The sequence below is a fragment of the Schistocerca nitens genome, chromosome 1 (genome assembly GCF_023898315.1).
Source record: "Schistocerca nitens isolate TAMUIC-IGC-003100 chromosome 1, iqSchNite1.1, whole genome shotgun sequence".
NCBI lineage: Eukaryota > Metazoa > Arthropoda > Insecta > Orthoptera > Acrididae > Schistocerca > Schistocerca nitens.
The window spans coordinates 288,054,249-288,081,517 of record NC_064614.1 but is presented as its reverse complement, the minus strand read 5'-3'; the positions used below and the strand labels follow the sequence as shown (position 1 = coordinate 288,081,517).

General features: G+C 41.8%; 1 long non-coding RNA gene across 3 annotated transcripts in view; it reads left to right on the top strand.

Annotated features, from left to right (window-relative positions):
• The window catches only part of LOC126248231 (uncharacterized), a 130,219-nt gene that overhangs the window by 83,277 nt on the left and 19,673 nt on the right, over positions 1-27,269 (top strand). The window contains exon 3 of one of the 3 annotated variants that reach the window (XR_007545435.1): positions 16,201-16,318. The exons of the other annotated variants lie outside the window; for them this stretch is intronic. This is a non-coding gene — a long non-coding RNA (uncharacterized LOC126248231). Of the gene's footprint in view, positions 1-16,200; positions 16,319-27,269 lie in introns of those variants that run through there. 3 annotated transcript variants of the gene reach the window in all.

Sequence of the window (27,269 nt, the reverse complement as noted above, 5' to 3'; positions counted from 1 at the left end):
TCAAATGTTCAGTTTGGTTTTAGAAATGGTTTAACAACTGAGAATGCTATATTCTCTTTTATCTGTGAGGTTTTGGACGGATTAAAAAAAAGGTTGCGAATGCTAGGTGTTTTCTTTGATTTAACGAAGGCTTTTGACTGTGTTGACCACAAAATATTACTGCAGAAGTTGGACCATTATGGAGTAAGGGGAGTAGCTTACAATTGGTTCGCCTCTTACTTTAAGAACAGAAAGCAGAAGGTAATTCTCCACAATATTGAGAGTGGTAGTGATGTTCAGTCCCAACGGGGCACTGTTAAGTGGGGCGTTCCCCAAGGGTCGGTGCTGGGGCCACTGCTGTTTCTTATTTATATAAATGATTGCCTTCTAGTATTACAGGTGATTCAAAAATATTTCTGTTTCCTGATGACACCAGCTTGGTAGTGAAGGATCTTGTGTGTAATATTGAAACAGTATCAAATAATGTAGTTCATGAAATAAGTTCGTGGCTTGTGGAAAATAATTTGATGCTAAATCACAGTAAGACTCAGTTTTTACAGTTTCTAACTCACAATTCAACAAGAACCGATATTTTGATCAGACAGAATGGGTGTATTATAAGCGAGACGGAACAGTTCAAGTTCCTAGGCGTTCAGATAGATAGTAAGCTATTGTGGAAAGCCCATGTCCAGGATCTTGTTCAGAAACTAAATGCTGCTTTATTTACCATTAGAACAGTATCTGAAATAAGTAGTCTACTTCGCATATTTTCATACGGTTATGTCATATGGTATTATTTTTTTGGGGTAATTCTTCTAATTAAAAAGGGTATTTTTGGCTCAAAAACGGGCTGTTCGAGCTATATGTGGTGTAAGTTCGAGAACCTCTTGTCGAACACTATTCAGTAGTCTGGGAATTCTGATATTGCCCTCACAGTATATATGTTCTTTAATGTCGTTTGTTGTTAGCAATATTAGCCTATTCCCAAGAGTTAGCAGCTTTCACTCAGTTAATACTAGGCAGAAATCCAATCTGCATGTGGAATACACTTCCTTGACTCTTGCGCAGAAAGGTGGCAGGATTCTGCTGCATCCATTTTCAATAAGTTACCACAAGAACCCTCTTCCCATGAACCATGGACCTTGCCGTTGGTGGGGAGGCTTGCGTGCGTCAGCGATACAGATAGCCGTACCGTAGGTGCAACCACAACGGAGGGGTATCTGTTGAGAGGCCAGACAAACGTGTGGTTCCTGAAGAGGGGCAGCAGCCTTTTCAGTAGTTGCAAGGGCAACAGTCTGGATGATTGACTGATCTGGCCTTGTAACACTAACCAAAACGGCCTTGCTGTGCTGGTACTGCGAACAGCTGAAAGCAAGGGGAAACTACGGCCGTAATTTTTCCCGAGGGCATGCAGCTTTACTGTATGGTTAAATGATGATGGCGTCCTCTTGGGTAAAATATTCCGGAGGTAAAATAGTCCCCCATTCGGATCTCCGGGCGGGGACTACTCAGGAGGATGTCGTTATCAGGAGAAAGAAAACTGGCGTTCTACGGATCGGAGCGTGGAATGTCAGATCCCTTAATCGGGCAGGTAGGTTAGAAAATTTAAAAAGGGAAATGGATAGGTTAAAGTTAGATATAGTGGGAATTAGTGAAGATCGGTGGAAGGAGGAACAAGACTTCTGGTCAGGTGACTACAGGGTTATAAACACAAAATCAAATAGGGGTAATGCAGGAGTAGGTTTAATAATGAATAGGAAAATAGGAATGCGGGTAAGCTACTACAAACACCACAGTGAACGCATTATTGTGGCCAAGATAGATACGAAGCCCACGCCTACTACAATAGTACAAGTTTATATGCCAACTAGCTCTGCAGATGACGAAGAAATTGAAGAAATGTATGATGAAATAAAAGAAATTATTCAGGTAGTGAAGGGAGACGAAAATTTAATAGTCATGGGTGACTGGAATTCGAGTGTAGGAAAAGGGAGAGAAGGAAACGTAGTAGGTGAATATGGATTGGGGGTAAGAAACGAAAGAGGAAGCCGCCTGGTAGAATTTTGCACAGAGCACAACTTAATCATAGCTAACACTTGGTTCAAGAATCATGAAAGAAGGTTGTATACATGGAAGAAGCCTGGAGATACTGACAGGTTTCAGATAGATTATATAATGGTGAGACAGAGATTTAGGAACCAGGTTTTAAATTGTAAGACATTTCCATGGGCAGATGTGGATTCGGACCACAATCTATTGGTTATGACCTGTAGGTTAAAACTGAAGAAACTGCAAAAAGGTGGGAATTTAAGGAGATGGGACCTGGATAAACTGACTAAACCAGAGGTTGTACAAAGTTTCAGGGAGAGCATAAGGGAACAATTGACAGGAATGGGGGAAAGAAATACAGTAGAAGAAGAATGGGTAGCTTTGAGGGATGAAGTAGTGAAGGCAGCCGAGGATCAAGTAGGTAAAAAGACAAGGGCTAGTAGAAATCCTTGGGTGACAGAAGAAATACTGAATTTAATTGATGAAAGGAGAAAATATAAAAATGCAGTAAATGAAGCAGGCAAAAGGGAATACAAACGTCTCAAAAATAAGGTCGACAGGAAGTGCAAAATAGCTAAGCTGGGATGGCTAGAGGACTAATGTAAGGCTGTAGAGGCTTATCTCGTTAGGGGTAAGATAGATACTGCCTACAGGAAAATTAAAGAGACATTTGGAGAGAAGAGAACCACTTGTATGAATATCAAGAGCTCAGATGGAAACCTAGTTCTAAGCAAAGAAGGGAAAGCAGAAAGGTGGAAGGAGTATATAGAGGATCTATACAACTTGAGGACAATATTATGGAAATGGAAGAGGATGTAGATGAAGATGAAATGGGAGATACGATACTGCGTGAAGAGTTTGACAGAGCACTGAAAGACCTGAGTCCAAGCAAGGCCCCGGGAGTAGACAACATTCCATTAGAACTACTGACGGCCTTGAGAGAGCCAGTCCTGACAAACCTCTACCATCTGGTGAGCATGATGTATGAAACAGGCGAAATACCCTCAGACTTCAAGAAGAACATAATAATTCCAATCCCAAAGAAAGCAGGTGTTGACAAATGTGAAAATTACCGAACTATCAGATAAATCACGGATGCAAAATACTAACGCGGATTCTTTACAGACGAATGGAAAAACTAGTAGAAGCCGACCTCGGGGAAGATCAGTTCGGATTCCGTAGAAATGTTGGGACACGTGAGGCAATACTGACCCTACGACTTATCTTAGAAGCTAGATTAAGGAAAGGCAAACCTACGTTTCTAGCATTTGTAGACTTAGAGAAAGCTTTTGATAATGTTGACTGGAATACGCTCTTTCAAATTCTGAAGGTGGCAGGGGTAAAGTAAAGGGAGCGAAAGGCTATTTACAATTTGTACAGACACCAGATGGCAGTTATAAGAGTCGAGGGACACGAAAGGGAAGCAGTGGTTGGGAAGGGAGTGAGACAGGGTTGTAGTCTCTCCCCGATGTTATTCAATTTGTATATTGAGCAAGCAGTGAAGGAAATAAAAGGAAAATTCGGGGTAGGTATTAAAATCCATGGAGAAGAAATAAAAACTTTGAGGTTCACTGATGACATTGTAATTCTGTCAGAGACAGCAAAGGACTTGGAAGAGCAGTTGAATGGAATGGATAGTGTCTTGACAGGAGGCTATAAGATGAACATCAACAAAAGCAAAACGAGGATAATGGAATGTAGTCGAATTAAATTGGGTGATGCTGAGGGAATTAGATTAGGAAATGAAACACTTAAAGTAGTAAAGGAATTTTGCTATATGGGGAGCAAAATAACTGATGATGGTCGAAGTCGAGAGGATATAAAATGTAGACTGGCAATGGCAAGGAAAGCGTTTCTGAAGAAGAGAAATTTGTTAACATCGAGTATAGATTTAAGTGTCAGGAAGTCATTTCTGAAAGTATTTGTATGGAGTGTAGCCATGTATGGAAGTGAAACATGGACGATAAACAGTTTGGACAAGAAGAGAATAGAAGCTTTTGAAATGTGGTGCTACAGAAGAATGCTGAAGATTAGATGGGTAGATCACATAACTAATGAGGAAGTATTATTGAATAGGATTGGGGAGAAGAGAAGTTTGTGGCACAACTTGACTAGAAGAAGGGATCGGTTGGTAGGACATGTGTTGAGGCATCAAGGGATCACCAATTTAGTATTGGAGGGCAGCATGGAGGGTAAAAATCGTAGAGGGAGACCAAGAGATGAATACACTAAGCAGATTCAGAATGATGTAGGTTGCAGTAGGTACTGGGAGATGAAGAAGCTTGCACAGGATAGGGTAGCATGGAGAGATGCATCAAACCAGTCTCAGGACTGAAGACCACAACAACAACAACAACAACCACAAGAACTCAAAAATCTTAGCAGTAGCCCAAACTCTTTTAAGTCTAAACTGAAGAGTTTCCTCATAGCTCACTCCTCCTATTCTGTCGAGGAGCTTCTGGAAGAGCTAAAAAATTAAGCAAATTCCAGTGTTACATTGTTGATTTTCTTTATTTAAACTTACTACTTGTTACCTGAATATGTTTTTTGATATTTCATTTTATCTGTTTCTAATATCGTGTTATAATTTCATGTATTGACTCGTTCCATGACCATGGAGATTTCTCCTTAATTTGGTCCCACGTAACAATAAATAAATAAATAAAATAAAAATTACAGCATTTCAATACAAAGACTAGATTTTGTAAACCTCCGTGAGGTACTGTACGTGTTGAGGATGAAAGGCACAGTTTGTAGAAATTAGTCTGTAAGTTTATGCGTCATGGTGAGTTTCGAACGCAGTGGGCTGCAGTCGTTTCGTAACTACAACAGATAAGCATCGAGGTCATACATAGAGTCACTGACTTGGATACAAACTCGCATACGCTAAAAATTTGCGATTTGTCATTGACGACGAGGAATCTAAGCTCGACTGAAAAGAATAGGCCAGGAGATTGACTGTTTCCTCTTCAGAGAAACAGTCCTGACGTTTTAGGAATACCAAAGGTATTGATGGGCGAAAGGGGAAATAAAACCATCTCCTGATTACCCGTCCAGAGCCTAAACAACTACACCGCCTCGCTATTGACTTCAGATACTTTCATGTTTTTCCAAGTTATTTCCAAAGACAGAAACTGGTGCTCCGTGCATGAAATCCGTTGGGGGTATAAATTCCGGGCACCAGGTTATATAAGACTTGTTTTGGACTGTTTCGAGATAAGTTGTTACGCATTCGTCTCGTCTCTTGTCGGTTTGTCGGTTACATGTTAATATAAGATTGAATATTGCCCGCAGCATTTACTAAGATTACTAAGCAACAACCAGCACCGAACTTCTACACTGCCTCTCCCTCCATTTTCCTATTTTCCCTTTATACTATTGCGCTCTTGATATGGTAAATTGGTTTCCCAAAGGAAATCGTGTATTCAAAAGCTGAGGAAACACTTAACAATAACAGTAGAAGTTTTGCCTTGACCAAGAAGCAGAGTACCTCCCACGACGCCGGCCGTATAATCCAGTCATTCAAAAATACAAATGCCGTATTTTTCACAGCATTGGGTGCAAAATAGACGAGTGACGCAGATAATGTTTCTCTTTAAGAGATACCATTAACGTCTAGCTAATAAGCAAGACGAAGAAACAGTGCAGTCTTGTTCACTTAGTGGCGTGCGAAAGAATACTTGTTTACTAAGAAATTCATCACATTTCTACTCGAGACAGAAATATTTGTCAAAGGCGATTTGAACACGCCCAACTAACATTCTTACTGAAGAAAGGGAAAGTCGCAAACGGAAATTCGCATTTGCAGCTGAAAAATTAACACATTTAAAACAGTGAAAAAAATATTCTTATCTGCATATTTAGTGTTTATGATTTGTTTACTTTGTTCATAGTTTCCTGAAGTAATTACGAAATTAACAAGCTGTTCATCAGGCTCTATTTCTACGTACCTTCGGAGTGAGACGTGATTGTTAATAGATGACATTGTAGGGTTTTCAGATGTAGCAACTGTAAACTGCTCCCACAATCTAGAGCAGGTTTCTGCATCTCCCATAAATGGCTGTACTTTGGTAATGGGTAGCCTGTCATTTCAAGGATAACAGCATTATTCCTATCCATCGAATATGCTCTACAAAGAAAGCCTTTTCCCTTTAAAGTGACTCGTTTGCAATTATCTGTATAATCTTAGCATGTCGCTTGGTCAGTCTTATATGCATTGTCATAGAATAAATCATGGACTGAATCATTACACATGTTTAATCCTACTAGGGTTTCCCGCAGTCGATTGTGACAATACCGATTCCCTTACTCTCGTTGATTCCTCAAATGTATCTAACTGACTTAGAAATCTTGCCACATTTTAGCATAATGGAAAAAACCGCTTCTGTCTTAACCATAGTGCATAATTCTTACAATTATCGGGCTTAGATTGTTTTTCTGCGACTAACTACGCAAAAGCACTATTATTGTCAAAAATCAGAGCTCACATACAGACTTATTCGCATATATGTAAGCCAATAAGCTGTTAATTTGCGTGAAAAAGCGGTATAGAGTTTTTGCGACTTATCTGTTTGCTGAGTGTAGCCTGATGTCTTCGTAATTTTCGCGCTTCATATACGAATTTCGGGAATTTAGATCCTCTTGCCTTTTTCCATTTCCTCGAGGTTTTGGCACAAAAATTTTACTACTGTCGGTTATTACAACTAGTATTATCAGTAACAACAGAGAAGATTAACACTTTTAGCTCGAATCGAAATTTTGAACCACACACGGAGTTTACATAAAAATACTCTCTTCTGTCAGGCACTACAGCAAGTTCTCTGACTGCAGCTGACAGTTTCGTCTTCAGATAGTATAGCTGCCAGTAGATCTCTAATTTTTGCTTATTTGTCATCATGTTTAAACATAAGGCGTGTGTTCCTATTTTTAATTAATTTCAGTTACAATTGTGATTCAGATTGTAAAGAGAGGAGTCTTTGAATGCAGGTTTTAATGTTCTATGTGAATGGAAAATATACATTTCACTTTAATGCCCTTCCGAACTCATACATTGGAAGCGAAAGCTGAATTAATTTCATGAATTTAACATGAGATCAAAGAGTAAAATTGAATTTCGAGGGTTGTTCATTTACTAAGGTCCGATCGGTCTCTAAAAGGAAACAACAGTGAAAATCCAATTAAGCTTAGCACAAATGTGTTGGGCAGTGTCTCTAGTATGCCCGTCGATGGAGTCATGTCGGTCTTTACAGTCCTGAAGCGCACAGTGAGCACGTAAAAATGACTAGAAAGAAGTACCTCCCGCCAAGTATGAGTGCCTGCTGAGATTAGGTCTCATTTAATGCAGCCATGCATTTCCTTCTTCGCTACAACACTGCCGGGGCAATGAAGACGCTCCTGCAGCGTTTGGGATGGGAAGCGTTTGATCACCCAGGATATAGCCTGGATTTGGCTCGCTCTGAAGACAACATTTTGACACAGACAACGAGCTTCAGATCAGCGTAGAGAATTGGTGCGAGGCACAAGCGGCTGTCTTCTATGACATGGATACTGAAAGCTGGTACAAAGCTATAACAAATGTCGAAGTCGGAGCCTGCAGCTAAGTAGAGGAGTACCTGGAAGTTGTAACTAACAGTTGGAAAAAACAAAACAAAAAAAAGATTTTCATTGTGGTTTCCATTTCGCGACCGATCGTACGTTAATAAACGAATAGCCCTTGTAATATTGATATAAAAATTAGAAATTTTCGTGAAAGTGAAAAACGCTTTTATTTTCTTGTGCCATAATAGCTTGCCACACAGCAAGTGGTCGTGCAAATTTAAAACTGATTTGCAAGATAAAAAACAAAATATAGCCTCAAATAGTTGAAAAAACATTGCCTAGGCATAACGGCCGTTTTTCCGCTGAAATGCCTTTTACTTATAAGTAATATGATAGATTAAAATCTTAGTGAAAGTGTATTATTCCATGGGTGGGCACATTTGGTGATAATCAGCTGTTGTTAAACAAGATTAATTACTCATGATGCATTGGGTAACACGCTACATTGGAAATTTATTATGTGGACTTGTTGTGTGCAAAGCCTAACAGCAACTGGAGATATGGAAGGTCGTCTTATCAAATCGAAGCAAAATAGCTTCTTGCGTTACGGATGCAGTCCTGCAGTGACAACTTTCCGTCTTATATAACAGCAAAATATGAACGAAAGTTTCCAGTAACTTCAAGGCCAATCAAAGGTGCTTTTCTGTAAGGCTTCAGTGCCAATGTCTTGAAAGCACATGCTGTGTGCTATTAAATACTGGCAACGTGGAGTAATTTTTCGCCAAGTTTTGTGTACGTTCCAATGTTGCACATTGGAGTCATTAAATTCTTTTTCACCGTACTTGTAGAGAAACTGCCTGGCAGACGATAAAATGTTTTGTATTTAATCAGTTGGTGGATTTAGTAACGCAGCTGATTGACATGTTTTGTTTGTTCAACAACAACATCAACCACCACAACTACCACTACTACTACTACTACTACTATTACATATGTGTCTATACATCCAAGTCACTTTATGATGTGTGGCGAAGGTGTTCTCGGGTCCCACCTTGGGGGAAAACATTTGGTGAATGTATATTTTTAACGGGGCCATAGGCAAAAAGGTATTGCATGATTACTTTTTCGTTTGCTGGGCGCAACGCTTATTGAATATTAACTCAACCAAACGTCATTCACTAGGTGTGTGCAAAACATCGGAATGACTGAGAGCTGAACAAATGATAGTAATACCAAAACAGTTTATTAAAATATCAACAAAAGGTCATTGAATACAGGATCTCAAAGTTGTTGGACTGGGCAGACACGGCGCAAGTGGCTTCGCTGTAGAGCTGGTTTGTAGGTTAATCTCATCAAAGTCTTGACTTGGCTGTCGGCAGTGCAGTGTTGACGGCTCTCAGCCTGCTGTGGCACAGTCTTGGCCTCTTTTCGTGTCCTTCGTGTCTGCGAGCGAGCAGGGAGTGGGTGGCGGATGATAGATGGATTCGGTGGATGAATACTTTGTTCTCTTTGTGCAGGTCGAGAGGATTATCGCCCAGGTCCACTGGCGAGGACTACACGGCCAACCAAATTCGACGTTCAGGCAGATGCCTGACTAGGGGTCGGCACTCCAACCGGGTGAAGTTTAGCATGCAGCCAAATTACAAAGGCGGCATCCAAGAAATCGGATTTGAACCAGTTGAAATTGGTCATGAGAGTGACTGGTTGGCAGCAGTTTCAAAATGCAGATCAGTATTGGAATCAAATTGCAAAAGCAGCATCAGGTGAAAGGTGGGAACTAGCTTTAGAAAAGAAAACAAGTCGAATGCTCATGAGAATGAGTCCGAATGAGTTCGAAATCAAGCAAAGACGGGAATGAAAATCAGAACTGTATGTAGCAGACTGAAGTCATCATGGAATCGAATCAGCACCAAGGGTAAGTGCCAACCAGGTCCTGACTACCAGGTATTTGAGTATCCAATTTGATGTATTGTAAATGTTTCGTGTGTTTTGTTTATTATTTTGAGTATAGTCATAATAAATCAAATTGTTATCTTGGACGGAACTTTCATTCTGTTAATTGGTAGAGCAACCCTTTCATTTCTCACTCACTACGTTAATGAAACTTTCCTTAATTTCTATCCAATTAAATTATTGCAGGTGCCAATCTCTTTTCTACTCCACTTGCAGGGTCGATTACAGTCAGTTCGCATTTCTTTTTAATCCATGTGCAACAGAAAAAGTAGGAGATAGAAAAGGGGGGGGGGGCTTAGAGCATCATTTCCATATGAAGATTCGAGAAGAATTTAATGTTAAATACACTGCTAGCCCTGGCACCTCGCAAACTTTCTGCAGAATTCTCCCAGAAGACGTCAATATATTTCATTCCTGGGCACCTGTTAGGATTGACTTTCACATTCACATGTCAAGTAAGTTTTCTCACAGCCTTGACAGGTTCGATGAACGCTAGAGGTGTGCAGCAAGAAATCTTACCATCTCGAGGAGTCTTTAGGTGGCTTCAGATTGGTTGCACACCTGCAGGAAAATTAGCTCCCCCATTATGTTTCTCAAGGAGGCGTAGGTTTAGCGAAAAAAATGCATTTTCCTAGTACAGAAAGCAGGCTGGCGTCGAGTCCCCTCAGTACATTATAATCCTTCTGCTAGGTCTCTCCAGGCGTTAACAGTATTTTTTTCCACACATCCGCATTGTCCATTGCTCTTGTTGCAAGGATCTCCACAGACCCCCAACAAGCAGTTAGCGTTTCCTTTAATGTGTAAATCCCATGTATCCCAATCTCATGCTGTCTATTATACTTTGGCATTCACTACTGTACTTTCTGTACATTGCCTTTGAGGCACTGGCCGCCACCTAGCACCTTGGTGAACAGTGCAACATTGGTGGTCCAGCGATAGGTTATGTGTAAGAGTCACCGAGGCGTGGTATGCGAACCACAAACCCCTCGGAGAGACCCCAGAGTCAGATGATGTCAGCCTGCAGGTGGTCCTATCTGGATGACGCAAGCTCAGGCCTCTGTGTCATCACTCCCAGGTGAAGCCCATAGACTAGTGGAGAGAGTGGCTGATTGTAGATGAGACATTAGCTCGACGGTTGGCATGGAGACGTTCTCACTGTAATCAACAGTCGTCGGCAGATACTGTTGGCCTGGAGTGGCTGTTATTTGTACCCTCTCCTCTCTATTCTGACAAGGCGCCATTTGCGGTAACTTACAGGCGCCCAGGCAGCAAAGCATCGGATAATCCAGTGCTCCTCTATACTGGGCTAGTTGCTCATTTCCCAACAGCACTTTTCTAGGCCATTGATTATAACTTCGCAGGCAGCAGGCATCGCAGGCCGCTGTTAACTCTGCAAAGTACTTAAACATTACATTACACATTTTTTCCTTTTTTTACATTTACGTACACATTTCGTTGTAACTGCTCTTATACTAATTTAGTCCAACAATATGCAAGGACTGGGACTGATATATTTATGATTACTGCGTCCAAGAGTGAACCACATGGTCAGTATATAGCAGACGAGATGTTTGGAAGGGTAGATGGATTTACACCGTAAACACACACAGCCTGCATGTATGACAACCACACCCAATATGGTATTTTAAGATTAGACACTCATCACGACGATTTTGGGCTGGTTTCTACTACGATACTTTAGTATATGCTGAAACATTTGCTTCTCATTATACACTCCTTCTGTGCTGCTATGAAGTTACCCAGAGCAATAAATAGGATGGAATTCAAGCTATTGTTCACACACATCAGGTTCTTAGAAGACAATATTTCCAAAGATTTGTCAGGCAAATACTGTAGCATATTTGTTATATTCAGAACCGTAGTCCCTGTTATAGTTTCTAGGAGTCGAAGAGTTGCCCCCAAATGTCACAAGTCGTACCGTTTATCAGTTCGCCGAGACTCTGCAGCTCCAAACGTTCTGAACCCTTGAACCCTTGCTCATAGCTAATTTCGGCAACTACCATTGGATGATATGCTAAGCACACTCAGTGTGTACCCACCTCCTCAAAATAAGGTTGCAATGCAAGGATGTCCAGCTACCAAGCTTCTAAGCCTGTACCTCTTCAGACTGAACATTCCACTTACAGCAAGGTGCAATAATCCACCATCTTTAATACTTAAGGAAAAGAACAATTCATACTAAGAAATAATCTCCCATCTGTGCTATCACACAATTTTTAAAAACAAGCCAAAGCCGCACTAAATTCCCAAGAATCATCTCAGAGATCCCCAGTACAACTAACCAAAAAGTACACAATATTTCTAATGTAATTCCCATGACTATTGATTTGAATCCAGAATCACATTCCAGTAATCTATACTTCCTTATACTGATAACTACTTTCATCTCTAAACCCCAATCAGAAATTTTTGAAAATGCAGTAAAGCATATAAATCACTCTCTCCACCTTTATCTAAATTCACCATCACAAATGTCCAAAACTGCTTTCCCCACACAAAAAAGAAATAAATAAACAAACTCTATGCCTTCATCTGATATTCCTTGAAAAACACAATGAGACCTTAAATTACTACACTAATATGACAAATCAGTTCAAGTAAATTACAAACAAGGTGAAACTTCCTGGCAGGTTAAACTCATGTGCCAAACTGAGACTCAAACTCGGACCTTCGCCTTTTGCAAGCAAGTGCTCTGTCAACTGAGCTCCCCAAGGACGACTAATGACCAATCCTCACACCTTTGCTACCACCAGTATGTCTTATCTACCTTCAAACTTCACAGAAGCTCTCTTGCAAAACTTGCATGACTAGCACTCCTGAAAGTGAAATGTCCCCTTAGGTAATACTTAACGTGATATTTTAAATGGTTCAAATGGCTCTGAGCACTATGGGACTCAACTGCTGAGGTCATTAGTCCCCTAGAACTTAGAACTAGTTAAACCTAACTAACCTAAGGACATCACAAACATCCATGCCCGAGGCAGGATTCGAACCTGCGACCGTAGCGGTCTTGCGGTTCCAGGCTGCAGCGCCTTTAACCGCACGGCCACTTCGGCCGGCCGTGATATTTTACAAAACTAACTATACCCACATGCCACATGAAACCTGGTAGTCAAGGGAAGGCAGGATTCGGTTACGATTGTGGACTGGGGCCGTAATCAGTTACAATTGGTTGCCTTTTATAGTTACACAAAATTAATTTTAAACCAGTAATTCCAGACTCAACAATAAATAATAATACCACACGTTATTAATGAAGGAATAAACAACTATGTAAATAACAGTGTTTACAGTGAGTTACAATTTAGCAAATCACCATTACATACAGATACAGCAGATAATGTTTTAAAAGCAAGCCACTGTGATCTGGGTAGAAGGCCTTACACGCCAGGAATGGCAATAAATTAAGAATTGTTTAAAACTCACTGCAACTTACAAATTAAAGATACTTAAATATTAAAGGCAAGTCGCCACAAACACAACAGAAGGCATCAGACGCCAGGCACGGCAGTAAATAAGGTTTTAAAGGCTTACTCTAAACTACAAATACCAAATTATAATTTTAAGGCAAATGACCGCAATCAAGGCTGAAGGCCTTACACGCCATGAACGGAAATAATACAAAAAATTTAACAACCTGCTGTAAAACAGCAAATACAGTAGCATAGGTTAATTAAAAAAACAAGCAAACGATCACCAAACAGGTGAAATCAGATGATGGTAAACTTTGCAACACAACCCTTAACATCCACTGAACACTACACTGCTAGATTTATTCCAGAAGGTGACCAGAACTATTAACTATACATATATAACGCATAACGTAGGCATTACAATGTATTGTAATAAGTAATACAATAATAAAACACAAGGACCAGTACATAAGTTCCTTAAAGGGTACTGAGGCAGATTATACCCGCAGAAGGTGTGGAGTGAAGGAGCTTTACGCTGAATTACTGGCCATAAGACCTCCTTTTAGAACACACGTCTTACAAGGACCAAGGGGCCACAGACGGTGCTTCCGGGGTCGACCGCTGGGAAGATCCCGTAACAAACACGTTCGCGAGCGATGAGATATGCAGCCAAGAGTTGCTTTCACTTCACAAGATGGTAACTCAGACTAGTGGCAGTCTACCGAATGACTAATGATAATCTTGCTGGAGCTACCTGACGTCCGATAAACCAAATGCAACGATGGAACACTACACCAAAGTCAGAACCAATGGTCTGCAATACGTCCCCAGAATACTGTGTTTAGAGTGCCCAGAACGAGAAAGGAATCACTATCACGAGAGTAAAAGACTCACCAACCGGCCTCCAATGAAGAAAGCTGTCAAAACTCCATGCCTTATCGGACAGCAGCGGCAAGGCGAGGAAACGTACACTGCCGTTACATACACTAACCCCCAGGATAGATAACTGGGGCGTTAGCGGCCACCAGGCAAGGAAAGTTACCGCTGGTTGTACTTAACAAATAGTAACAAGCTGAACGCAGTAAATAGTAATAAGAAGTCGACGAAAGCTAAGCAGATTCGCCTTCCCTAAGCACTCCACACGCTACTCTTCGCCTTGGCGACACTACGAGCAGCAACACGAACCCAAGTCACTGGAGAATCGCGAGATATCACAATGGTGGAGGTTTCTCTACTTGGATTGAAATGAAATCTTAAAGCTTGCTGGATCCGGTTTACGACAAGGTCATGCACGCTCGTGACCACAACCCTTCCATCCGGCAGTCTGTGCATGCTGCCAGTGGTCCCAACGTGTTCTCGCACTGCATGGACCTGGCTCCTTTTGAGTCCCCAACCAAACTGGCCCACTCACACGACCCAGAAAAACAACGACATCGCCCCAAAGATAACCGCCACTGCTGTCCCTAGTGGACAGGCAATGCTTGCAAAACCGAGTGGCGACAGTCAACACGAGAAGAAGACAAACAACCGCAACCATGCCAACCAAACGATACCGCCTGGCCTCCAACAGAGGGCAGAAACCTACAAACAGCACCAACATGAGCCGTAGCACAGCTCACCACAGCCCGCAAACTATTATCTCAAGCAAAATACAACAACAAACTCCATCACTTGTGCACACCCAATTACTGTGGTACATGGCACACAAAAGAAACTGATCAAATACCAAACACAATTATCACTGTCATGGCCTTCACACACGCACATACACACACAGTAATGTGCACACATATTGAGCAGATGTGGCCTGCCTTTCCTTCCTCTTATTATCTCCTCGCTCAATACTTGAGCAAGTGCTGGAAACTGTAATAGTGAACCCTATGCATCCTGGATAGTTCATATACATTTGATATGCACAACCGTAACATGTATCAACAGCTGTAACTTAAAGTGATCATTTCACTTACCTTATATGAACCTAGATACCAGGTGACGAATCTCACTGTAACATGTATCAACAGCTGTAACTTAAAGTGATCATTTCGCTTGCCTTATATGAACCTAGATACCAGGTGACGAATCTCTTCGTTTTCGTCTTTGGCGTGTGAGGTCTTGTTAACATCAAACACTGAACACAGTAGGCCAGTAGTTTAGGTTTGGATTGTCTCATTCTCTTCTGACATTGAGACCTTTGTGTCTAATAGACTTGTCCTCAATGTGCAAATATTCAATAGACGACGCAGGTGCTTCATTAATTTTGAGATAAAACTGGTTCCCTGACCTGTGATTAACATCCTCTGAACATCAAATTTTAGTAACCAATTATTTTTTTTTCAATTTTACCTGTTATCATGTTTGCTTCTTGATTCAGGGTCACTACCATGCCCACATATCGCCAAAAATGATATAGTGTCGTGAGACTGTAGTAATTCCCCGCTGCAGTTTGGAAAAAGCCCTAAAATGTCCATGCCGATCATTTCAATAGTTTTAAAGCCTTCTGTTAACCTTTGCAACAGAATTCACAGATGGATTAATTCAGCCCCTCTGTCGACATGGTACACTGTTTCTAACATAGTCTTCCACATCATGACTAATGTATGTCTACTCACCAATCTGTGTTCTGTGGCTCCCATGACCAGATGATATGTGACCATGTGGCTGTTTTAACACTTCTTGCCACAATGTAGCTGCAACCACACACTCAGTCCAAGCTTTGGTGTCTTCCATTACACACTGTCATGTATGATGAATTGTGGCTGTACTGTGAATAGTTTACACTGTTGCACATTTTTCCACACTGCAGTGGTATGCTCTACTGTAAAATTCACTGCCCTAACATGCCAGTTTTGTTACTGAGGTCATCTACATTAGTGTGATTTCTAACAGTTCTATGACACACTCTGAATTCAAACTCACTTAGTTTCAGCAACTAATGTTTTAGCCTAAGAGCAGGATCTTTTAATTGTAAAGTGATACTTATCACCTTAAACATTTTACTGTACAAATTGCAACTGAAGTATGTCATGTTGTACATGAGTCTTAGCATCTTTTCTGTGGTACAATAGTTCTTCTCTTTTGTTTAACTGTTGTGATGCATAGGCAGGTGGATATTTCTTCCCCTCTACTTGTTCATTTAATACATAGCTTAATGATTGATTGCTAATGCGACACAATAATATGAACTCATTTTTATAATTTGGAAACACCAACACCAGGCTAGTTGTCAACATTTTTTTCTGCTTTCCAGATGCACCTTCGCATTCTGATGTCTAATGGACCTCTGGAATCCGTCGCTGCAGTTTATCGGTTTTATTAATGTTTACCTTGTATGGTATTGTAAACAGTATCACCTTAGTATTTATTTCAGTTTGATTTATTTCATTTTATTACAACATTGCTATATGGTCATGGAACAAGGAATTACATTACTTGAATAGTAATTATATTCACTGATCAGTAATAATAATAGTTACTGCATACTGTGCAAATTAAAAATTGTTAATAGTGGTAGGGAACAGAAAAGATGAGAACCATGGCTATTGTTACAAATTATCCTGAAATTCCCATGAAGTGAGTAGATAAAACAGTATAAAACACAAATTAGATTAGTGTTGAACGTTTTAGCCATCTTTACCATCAAAATTATACAGACATTAGAAAATTTAAAAACATAATTAAGTTATTTCAGGCAGTAAAATATCCTGATTAAGCAGTGCATATGAGGCACATGTGTGTTAACTGCTTATTTTCATTAACACTGCTCGCTGTGAGTTACAATACAATCGTCTGCATTGTGTCATGATTTATAATGTGCATCAAGCACCATACCAACTGGAAGAAATTTGTCGCCATTGATAGAAATTTCGTTAAGACCACAGAGAATTCGCAAAGACTCTGGAGGAGGAATTGATCACACAGAAGAATTCGAGGGGATTGTGTTGAATAATGTGGTAAAAATACGTCAGTAACCATCTACAGCTTCCTATGAAATGCGCTCTTCGACGAACACAGTATGGAATTTACTTGTGGTGCAGCAATTGCACCTCTATTGCATGCAGTGCCGTCGAATCATATTGTGAGGTATTTTAAACACACAAAAGCAACTAAAGATATGAACGCATACGACAGCTGATGGAGTGTTAGTACAAATACCAAGCCAAAGAGCATGTCCATAAACTAGTTCACAGCAAGACGTCAGTTGCACGGACACTGTCAATCAATAAAACATCAATAAACGTAGTCCACGTAGCGGGGGGGGGGGGGGGGGGCGGTGTCACCCATTGGTAGTCCAGTTGATAGCTGGAGTAAGCAGGTAGTGCGGTAGGCGATGAACACTTAATGAGGTACACAGACTGCGGCGGTGGCTTTCAATGACAGTGGGGCGCCTCCCCACCCCCTCCCCGTTCCTGACGAGAGCTATCCCAGCTACCCCTGGTGAGAAACCGATGTCCCCTCCCTCCCCTCTCCCTGCGGTTGAATGCCCATCGTTGGCAAGATACTGATAATGCTAACGAACCCATAATTCATTTCTTTCGATGGATTATGTTGTAACGCGCGCAATGAGACTACAAGTGTCTCTTTCAACATTTACTGAGAGCTTAAGTCGTTGCTTTAAGGCGTAGGTTGTCAATAAGAAATGAAATACTCATTTATGCCCTTTAGCTGCTTACTTCAATCAGTTCTGGATCCTTTATCACCTGCATAATTTTGCCCCATAGTTTTGAGACGCCCTATACAGAGTGACCTTAGAGGAATGGTCAGATTCAGGGATATGGTAGCAACGATAATTCGGAGCAAAAATTTCTGCTAACATGGGCTCTCAGATGCATACCATAAGAGTTATGATCACTTGTTCATCTTCAGTAGTGTGAAACAAATCTCTTCCACTGCAAGGTCTTTGCACTCCTTAGTATGAGAGCTGGTAGTATAGCCCAAAATAAGGAAAACGTCTAGTAAATATGGGCTCTGAAGTGCAAACCTTAAGAGCTATGAGCACTTGTTCATCTTCGCTACTGTGAAACACCTCTCTTCTACTGAACAAGTGCTCAGAGATCTTAAGGTATGCATTTTAGAGTCCATATTTATGAGACTTGTTTCCAATGATCGTTCCTGTCATATCACTGAATATTGACAAATTTCTCCCTGGGACACCCTCGTAATGTATGTACACTGTTACAGCGATTAAATTTGAACTGTGTCCTGTCGTAGAGACAAGTGTAGTAAGTCGGTTCCTGTCTCTCTAGTTTGTTAACGTATTTTTTGCGGCTATCGAAAACGAGTTTGGTCGTTTTCCTGAAAGAACAAGCTTCGTTATAAAATAAACCTAACCATGTGCCCAATACAAACACTTGTCTCTTGTGCACTGACGGAAGAAAAGCCGCAACACCAAAAAATCATTCGTGTACAGTAACGAAATTTCGGGAATATACGTATTTATCTAGGTAATATGTTTCAGCGATTAACATTGTAATATCACAGGTTAATGTAAGCGGGAGATAAGCCATTGCAAATGTGAAATGCCGGTACATGACCGTGTAACCGCCAGAATGTTGAATGCGAGGATGTAGACGTATATACATTGTGTTGTTCAGGTGCCGGGTGTCAGTTTGTGCTATGGAGTGCCATGCCTGCTGCACTTGGTCGGTCTCTAAAGGGACGATTACTGTTGTTAGTGGATGATGTTGGAATTGTTCCGATGATGTGTGCCATATGGGATTCCCTGGAAAAAGATCTGGTGATCGAGCAGACCAAGGCAACATATAGACGTTCTGTAGGACAATGGCGGTTTGTGGCCGAGCGTTATCCTGTTGGAAAACATCGCCTGGAATGCTGTTCATGAATGGCAGAGCAACAGGTGGAGTCACCAGACTGACGCACAAATTTGCAGTCAGATTGCGAGAGTGCTGCTGCTGTCACACGAAGTCGCATTCCAAACCATAACTCCAGGTGGAGGTCCAGTGTGTCTAGCTCGCAACCAAGTTGGTTACAGGCCCTCAACATGCCTCCATCTAACCAACATACTGCTATCACTGGCACCGAGACAGAACCAGCTTTCAAAGGAAAACGCAACAGACCTTCACCCTGCCCTCCAATAAACTCTCGCTTGACATCGTTGAAGTCGCAAATGGCGGTGGTTTGGGGTCAGTGGAATGTACGCTAAGGGCGTCTGGATCAGAGTTGTCCTCGAACTAACCGATATGTAATAGTTCGATGTGTCAATGTGGTACCAATTGGTGCTGCAGATGCAGTACGGTGCGCCAGATTCATATGCCGAACACGATTGTCTTCCCTCCCGGTAGTGCTAGGTGGCCGTACGGACCTCGAACTTCTTGCAACTGTACATTCCAGACCACCGCTGCCAGCAATCACGAACAGTGGCTACATTCGTGCCAAGTCGTTCTGCAGTATCGCAGAAGGAACATCCAGCCTCTCGTACCCCTATAACACGTCCTCTTTCAAACTCAGTGATGTATTGATAGTGGCTTTTTTGTCGCCTTAAAGGCATTCTTGACAAACATCAACGGATCTAATCTCAAAGGTAACTCTCACAACCGTTGCAGCGAGCATTTCAATTAAACCTGATTTACATCCTCACAGTGGCGCTACTAGCTCCATTCTTATGCGACTGGCGCGAAATCTGAGTAGAGATCTCCTCTGAGATGTTGAAACACTTTTATCAAAATTTATTTGTGTCTCACAACTCATCTTGCTGTTACTGTTTTTTTTACGTCAGTGTAAAAAAGTTGTTCAGTTGAGAAATAGGAAATGTCACTTTGAAACAATAACAGTACAAGTCAAATTAGTTTGTTTTATTGTTCCCTTAGGACCTAACTCACTTTTCTAACAATGCCTGCACTCGTCCAGTCTAGTGGTAAGAGTTAAGATCGTTTCACATTCACACGGAAGTAACCATTGCCCTTTGCGCTTCGATATTAATTAAACAAGTTATCACTGGTCACGGAAGCCTTTCCATTTACGTTCTACTATCAATATGTTCCTCCACGAACGTTACTGATTCTCGAATACTGTATTGGTTCAACCACAAATCTCAAAACTGATCCGGCGGGTCTTTCCGCCATGTAGCTGAATTACTCAAACGCCTTTTTTCTTACGAGGCGACATAACATTTACAACTCTTAAATATATTTTCTAGCAAATTCTTATCACTATTTATCTGCTACGCGTCTGCACTCGAACGCTCCGTTCAGAAGCCCAAGAGCGACTCTCACTAACTCAGCGCAGTCGGACAACGTTGAAGTTATACAGCAAGAGAATGCCCCCTACAGAGAAAAGGCCCATTCAGCTCCGAAAATTCCAGAAGCCAGCGACAAGTAAGGGGAACAATATCTTTACGTCATAACATCGAAGGTAGCAGTACTCAAAAAAATGGCTCTGAGCACTATGGGACTCAACTGCTGAGGTCATTAGTCCCCTAGAACTTAGAACTAGTTAAACCTAACTAACCTAAGGACATCACAAACATCCATGCCCGAGGCAGGATTCGAACCTGCGACCGTAGCGGTCTTGCGGTTCCAGACTGCAGCGCCTTTAACCGCACGGCCACTTCGGCCGGCGGTAGCAGTACTCCTTACACGCCGGCCGGGGCGGCCGAGCGGTTATAGGCGCTACAGTCGGGAACCGCGCAGGTTACGGTCGCAGGTTCGAATCCTGCCTCGGGCGTGAATGTGTGTGATGTCCTTAGGTTAGTTACGTTTAAATAGTTCCAAGTTCTAGGGGACTGATAACCTCAGAAATTAAGTCCCATAGTGCTCAGAGCCATTTGAACCATTTTTTTTACTCCTTACACCCTATATAATGTGTAAAATGTAGACTAAGCCCCACATTGCGAAACAGAATACCACTGCTGGAACAACTCGCCAAACAGAACCGTTTTTGAAAATACTGTTGATACATCGACTTGACTAGAAGATATTCCACGGCCAACACAATAGTCTGTTGTATGTGGAAGAACTGGGCTGTACGTGTCGAGCAACAGTAAATATCGTTTTCTTTTATCTTTTTTCCTGGCATACTCACATGTTCAACTTTCATGACTTATATTTAAATCAGACACATATTCGTTACGAAACTTCCTAAACAATTCAGTTAATAATCGTGTAGACGTATGCTGGCATTTTCGTGCTGTTATTAAACATTCTCATTTGATGGGTCGGACAGTTGAGTAGATTAATACTGTATAAGATGAAACTGACGTGAACACTGCACCGGCAACGGAGTCTATTTATCCTGAGTTAATGAATTCTGTGTAGCTCAATGGTCGAGTGCATGTCTTTCAATTGGACGCCATTTCGGCAACTTGTGTGTCCCTAATCCAGGCTGATTATACTTTACACCTAACTTCATTACCACACTGGCGCTTACTTTTATTGTCAGTCACCATGACATTCTGAAATTGATAATAGGCCTACGACAACGCGGCCTCTAAAAAACTCGTAGCAAGCATGTATCTTCATTTTGTCAACTGCAAAGCACATAAATAAATTTCTTTTCTTCAGAAATACAAAAACTGTATCCACTTTTTTATTGTAATAGTCTGGATATACTTTCTCCGAAGTTTAGTAACGTGATAGGTACTTAGATATAATTTTTTAAATAATCAGCAATCAGATACAATTTATAAATTTCATACTAAAATGTAAGATTTCGTTTCACTGCAGACTTTCTCACGAAATTAACTGCCATATGGCTGCAGTCACGTTAGGAGAAATGGTTTAAGTGAAGCTCCTTTATAACTCCTTTGGTTTTGGTTTTACTTGTCTCGAATGCCATAAAGTGGAAGGTGCGCAGGTTAGAAGCTGGGAGAGGCAGTATCTGTTCTTCTTTTCAATATATCCCTTACTCTTTTTTTAGGCATAAGACGGATTAAACCAAATTCGCCGGCCGGTGTGGCCGAGCGGTTCTAGGCGCTATAGTTTGGAACCGCGCGACCGCTACGGTCGCAGGTTCGAATCCTGCCTCGGGCATGGATGTGTGTGATTTCATTAGGTTAGTTAGGTTTAAGTAGTTCTAAGTTCTAGGGGACTGATGACCTCAGGAGTTAAGTCCCATAGTGCTCAGAGCCATTTGAACCATTTGAAACCAAATGCGCCAGGCCATGAGGAGTATTGTGAATATATATATTTCTATAAGTTCTACTTCTAGGAGACATATTTTTCACTGATATGTAATTAAATGAGAAATATTACTGGACATATTTTGTTTCTAAATTAAAAACCGGGTCATTTATGTGTCCCGAATGATTTTCTCGGGACACCGGCACAGTTATGTGCAAACTGGGACTGTCCCGAAAAAACCGGAACGTCTGGTCGGCCTATCCTAATCCACCCCAGTTATCCAACCGGTCAAAGTGAACCTACAGTTTAACCGAACCACGAGTCGTTCTTGGAGATTCCTTACGTAGTTGAGAGGGGAAGGTTAAAGGCAGATTGAAATTTGCGTAGTCCGGCCAGGGCTCGACCTCTCGCTTCCATTCACGCACTTCAACGCTACACCACCAGGCCCGCCTAATTAATGAATTTAATGGTATTCACAAAATACGAAGCGTGCTCCGGCGAGCCAGTTGAGTACTAGCTGATACAGACAAATCATGGTAATTAGTATGCTACATCCTACACTAACAGTGGTCATGAAACAATTGTATGAGATCTGAGCGTTCCGTTGCCTGATATTTGAACAAAAACTGACTCCGAACAGCATTTGGAACCTGAACTTGGAAATGTTTTAAGCACAATCCACAGGACTCTTGGGGCAGGTTCATAATTGTTGACGAAACTTCTATCCGCTATGGCATACTACACATTTCAAAGCAGTGGACGAGAAGTGATGACAGTGCAGTGGAATCGAAAATTAGTGTATTGAATTGAAAGCTGGTGGCTACAGTTTTTCTGGTACTGACAGGATAAATTACTTATACGACTGGCCGGCCGAAGTGGCCGTGCGGTTAAAGGCGCTGCAGTCTGGAACCGCAAGACCGCTACGGTCGCAGGTTCGAATCCTGCCTCGGGCATGGATGTTTGTGATGTCCTTAGGTTAGTTAGGTTTAACTAGTTCTAAGTTCTAGGGGACTAATGACCTCAGCAGTTGAGTCCCATAGTGCTCAGAGCCATTTGAACTTATACGACTTGAAAATCATAAGTGTCCTACATTTCTACGTTGCTGGCGTTGACTGAAGAAGACTCCGATTGCTGTAGAAGGAAGTGCGAAAGTCTACATAACTACATTCACACACAAGCCATTAAAGAAACTAATTGGTTCCTCATTCGCCATATTCAGTTCACCCACAGGCGATTTTTTGTGGTATCCGTTGACTTCAATCTTTGCCTTGATAAGCTATTGCTAAAATGACTAAGTATTCCGCTGAGTTTAACAAACCCTACACTAGCGCTGGGGTGAAAAAACTGGAAACACGCTTGATCAGTGCGTCACCGTTTAAAGAAATACGCAGATGAATGAAGCGGGCGTTTAAATATTGTTTTCTTCTGCATTTGTCAGTTTTCTTAGATATTACGATAATCTCGGGGGACAAGGAAGGAGCCTCCACGCGTGCGCTGTCTGAGATAAGAGACCGAGAATCATCTGTCAGATAATGCTGGCGTCCCCCGGAAACGTTGCAATAAAAGACAACGGCCAATCCTTCCAACACCGGAAAAGCAAAAAGAATGGGCCCTTCTCAGAGCCAACTCTGACGATTGCAAGCCTAAACGTAGAGGTTATCACCAAAAACAAACAACAAATCATATCACAACTTTGCCGCACGCACAAGTGGGACATACTGTGTATACAAGAAACACACAAGAAAGAAGGGGCAATAAGACCAGAAATAGAAGGAATGAAACTAGCCATAGAAAATCCACATCCTAAATATGGCAGCGCTGTCTTCACAAAACCTGAGATGGCCATAATATCAACTAACAGAACTACATACAATAACATAGAATTTCTGACTGTCGAGTGTAGCACCTTCACCGTAACGTCAGTATACAAGCCGCCCGGAGAGAAGTTCAACTTGACTTTGCCGCCAAACTTCAACAACCAGAAAACACAGTTCATCTTAGGAGACTTCAACTGCCACAGCACATCATGGGGCTACAAACATACAGACGACAACGGACATAAATTAGAGCAGTGGGCGGAAATAAATAACTTATCCCTAATCCATGATCCCAAGCTACCATGCTCGTTCAGCAGCAAAATCTGGAAACGCGAATACAACCCTGATATTTGTTTTGTAAGCGCAAACGTTGAAGACCGATGCTTAAAAACTGCATACGCACCTCTTCCTAAAACACAACACCGATCTAACGGAATCCAAATACACGCTGCTTTGAGAACAACGAAAATACCATTCCGCAGACGCTTCAACTTTAAAAAAGCTAAATGGACAGAATATGCTGTGGAACTGGATGCAGAAATAAAAAATCTACACCCAATTCCAGAAAATTATCAAACTCTCGTAGAGACCCTCCAAAAGATTTCTAGAAGACACATACCCCGAGGCTGCAGAGAGCATTTCACCCCAGGTCTCTCTGACGAATCAAAGAACATCCTGAGCGAGTACGAAATTCTTTACGAACAGGACCCCTTTAGTGAAGAAGTAGTCCGATGTGGAGAAACACTAATGGAAATGATTAGTGAATCAAGACAAAGGAAATGGGTCGAAACTCTGGAAAGAATGGATATGACCCACAGCAGCAAAGTCACCTGGAACTTAATAAAAAAACTTAATTGTGACTTTGGGACAGCTAAACAATGCTCTTCAGTAACACCCAATCAAATTGCCCATCAGCTTTTACTAAATGGAAAACCCAACAAGAAATGTCAGAAAATAAAAATCAGCAGAATTCAGAGTCAAGAGTCAAGCATGTTCGAAATACCATTTACCATGAAAGACCTTAATCATGGAATGAACTCAATGAAACACGGGAAAGCAGCGGGAGTGGACGATATATGTGTGGAACAGATCAAATAGCTCGGACCTAGTGCCAAGCAATGGATCCTGCAGCTCTTTAATCATTGCTTAAAAACGTGTAAGATCCCAAAGATGTGGAGGAAATCAAAGGTAGTGGCGCTGCTAAAACCTGGGAAAGACGCAGGTCAGCCGAAGAACTACCGCCCAATAGCACTCCTGTGCCATCTGTACAAACTGTACGAACGAATAATCCTAAACCTCATAGCAAATATCGCAGACCAAAAGCTCATTCCCCAACAGGCTGGATTCAGACCCGGGTAATCATGCACCAGTCAAATCCTAGCACTCACAGAACACATAGAGGAAGGGTTTGAAAAGAAACAAATAACAGGTGTAGCATTGGTGGACTTAAGTTCTGCATACGACACCGTCAACCACATAAAGCTCATGGAAAAACTGTACTGTACATTTAAGATTTATCAGTTCACAAAAATTATTGAATCTCTGCTGCAAAAGAGACAGTTCTATGTAATGCTGGACGGAAAAAAAAGCCGATGGCGTCGACAAAAGAACGGTCTCGCCCAGGGCAGTGTGCTGGCCCCCCTACTATTTAACCTATACACCAATGATCAACCAACACCGGAACGTACTACCCACTTCTTGTACGCCGATGATCTGGCCATTACAGCGCAAGGAAATAGCTTCGAGGAAGTAGAAGGGAAATTAGAAAGCTCGCTACACGTAATGTCTGAATACTATAAAGAGAACTCCCTCAAACCAAATCCATCTAAGACACAGGTTAGCGCTTTCCACCTCCGCACAAAACAGGCAAACAAGAAGCTGAACGTCACCTGGAATGGCAACAAACTGGACCATACGGACAAACCAACATACCTTGGTGTCGTGCTGGATAGATCACTGACGTACAGATATCACTGTGAAAAAACCTGCCAAAAAGTTGCTGCCAGGAACAATATTTTAAGAAAACTGACGAATAGTAAATGGGGAGCTAGTCCGACTGTATTACGAACAACGCTCAAGCACTTTGCTTCTCCACGGCAGAATATGCATGCCCTGTATGATCTCGATCCACACATGCCAAAAAAGTCACTACAGTCCTTAATGAAACATGCAGGCTAACAACAGGATGCATGAAACCCACTCCACTTGGGAAAATATACAAAGCAGCTGGATTCTCATCTCCTGAATCCCGAAGAATTGCGCACGAACATACAGAAAAATTTAAACAGATTTTCGACGAGCGCCACCCGCTGCATGGTTCTTCATGTGGACGTAGCAGACTTAAATCCCGCAAGAGCTTTCTCACTAGTGAATTGAACGAGCCTCCGAAGGACTCCCTTGCCTGACGAGAAATACCCATCGGCAGTACATCAAGCTGGAAGATTTGGAGAACACTGAACCGCATCAGAACAGGCGTAGCACCAGTTAAAGCAAACCTAGTCAAATGGGGCTTCAAGGACGAAGGAGACAACAAATGCGACTGTGGTGAAGTTCAGGATATGGAACACCTTCTACAGTGTTCCATCTGCCCCACAAGGTGTACCCCTGACGAACTATGGCTTGAGAAGAGAGAAACATTGGACTTGGCCCGACATTGGGCTGAAAGGATTTGAAACAAATCTCCGGACACGAAAAAGTAAAGTAAGTACGATAATCTCCTGGTGTGGTTCAGGATAACTGATATGTTTTGGTGGAGCCGGCCGCGGTGGTCTCGCGGTTCTAGGCGCGCAGTCCGGAACCGTGGGACTGCTACGGTCGCAGGTTCGAATCCTGCCTCGGGCGTGGATGTGTGTGATGTCCTTAGGTTGGTTAGGTTTAAGTAGTTCTAAGTTCTAGGGGACTGATAACCACAGCAGTTGAATCCCATAGTGCTCAGAGCCATTTGAACCATTTTTGTTTTGGTGGAACTGTATTTGAAACTGCCACTGTGTGTCCTCTATAACGCTCTACTTGGTGTCATATGTATTTGACCTGCATTTACAACGTACCTGTGAGTGTGAAATAAATTTTACATTAAGAGTTAAACTACCTAATTTGTTGTTAAAAAAACGTCGTATACTTTGAGAGGTGGTAGTACTCATCGAGACAAGACAAATAAGTCCAATAAACATTGGTCCGGAAACGCATACTTTCCGAAATAAACCCATGTTTATAGGAAGGGCTGCGCGACTCTTAGTAGCGCCGCGCGACCGCTACAGTCGCAGGTTCGAATCCTGCCTCGGGCATGGCTGTGTGTGATGTCCTTAGGTTAGTTAGGTTTAAGTAGTTCTAAGTTCTAGGGGACTGATGTTAAGTCCCATAGTGCTCAGAGCCATTTTTTTTTTTCTTAGTTGCGGATTTAGCACAGTCGTTGCGTTTGCGCTCCG